Source organism: Glycine max, chromosome 17 (assembly GCF_000004515.6).
Source record: "Glycine max cultivar Williams 82 chromosome 17, Glycine_max_v4.0, whole genome shotgun sequence".
In the NCBI taxonomy this organism is placed as follows: domain Eukaryota; kingdom Viridiplantae; phylum Streptophyta; class Magnoliopsida; order Fabales; family Fabaceae; genus Glycine; species Glycine max.
The window spans coordinates 38,981,164-38,982,921 of NC_038253.2; positions in this window are offsets into that span (position 1 = coordinate 38,981,164).

Here is a 1,758-nt window from a genome sequence, read left to right on the forward strand (position 1 = left end):
AGTAAATTAATCCAAAAGGTTGACATAATGTAAAATCAAATTCGTGTTTAATTATATTTTGAGTAAGATTAGTCTCTGATTCAAGTTGAAGGATAAGTATAATCTCTAATCCATGAAAAAAAAATATGTATTTTACAAATCAATAAACTGAAATAGTTGATAAATAATTCAACTAATAATTTAAACCCCCGTTAAGAGGTAATTGCAATATTCTTTCCCAATTGATGAATAAGCAATATGACAACACAATAAACTCAAGCTTCTATATACATTAAATGTGGAATATCAAGCTTTCCCTTGTACGAAGATGATGAATCTGTAGAGATGACAATCATTTTCAATCGATTTTGACCATAATCATAATCAATCTTAATTGTCCACTATATATTAGTAATTGAATCAAATTAAAAGCAAATATAGAGCTTTAAAACCAAAATTGATCGAATGTCTCTCTCTCTCTCTTTATATATATATATATATATATATATATATATATATATATATATATATTGAAAGAATTGTTTGTAGTAATATCCACTTTTTGTGAACAGTAATCTCCACATTTAATCACATGTATTGAATAGTCTGAATGTTTTTGCTTTTTAGTGAATGAATAATCTGAAAGCTGCAAAGATCCTTATATACGTAACATTAATTTGAAAGTATTTTTTTTACATTACCTCTTTTTTTTTAAAAAAAAAAAGAAGGTAAAGTAATTCTATCGCTTATGATTAACAGAGCTGTTCACATGTGTTGGGGTCCTCTATGACCTCATTACCGAAATTTTGGCCACACGTCTCTTTTCCTTCTTTAATCACTTTTTTTGGGGGCAGCTTTGTTTATTTTAGTATTTTATTTTCTTTAAAGAGAGGGGCAGGGCAGAAGGCATGTGATCAACCAAATATCTTTGTCCACATCAAGTCATACTCAAATCAACAACTTCAATATAGTTGACGATTATCCAAATCCAAAAGACACAAAAAGAAGAAACAACAACATTATATATAGCATTAATTCCTTCCTTGGCCCATAACTAGCGTATTTACATGAAATTCTGATTGGCACAAACAACATATTCCATGAAGATTCCTATCATCGATCCATACTCAAATAATTGTCACTACAATGCTCGCCAGCTCTTAATTTATAACTCCATCACTCACTAATCTCTTACAATTTAATTACAAAAGCTACCATAAGACTAAACTAGCAATTAACAACACCAAAAAGTAGACACCCCCTAAATCTCTCTAACGTTCTCCTTCCAACAACGTGGGGTTTCTCGAAAACACCCCATGCACATTTCCTCTTCTCATAATAAAAGAGAAAATAAACTTAGAAAAAAATGTAAAAGCTTGAAATTAATTCTAACTAGCTTGTAGCTACTTCTAACTTTAACAAATGTGCACCCAACCCAATTTTAACGGTTCTAGTGAGTGGGGGGGGGGGGGGGGGGGGGGGGAAATTTTAATAAACAAAACCTTTATTTTTTTAATATAAAACCAAAACACGGGGGGGGGAATTTTAAATTTTCACAAAAAACCCGCCCCCTATTTTTGGGGGGGGTACTTTTAATTAAAAATTGGCCCCATGACCCCAAACCATTGGGAAAACCCCCTGGGGCCCAAAATTTTGAAAAAAACCCAAAGGCTTCCCCCAAGGGGCCCGGGTTCGGAACTAAAAAGTTCTTTTTCCCCGGAAAAAAAAAAAATTGGGGGGAGGGTAAAAAAAAACCGGTTTTGGATTCTTGGGTTTCCC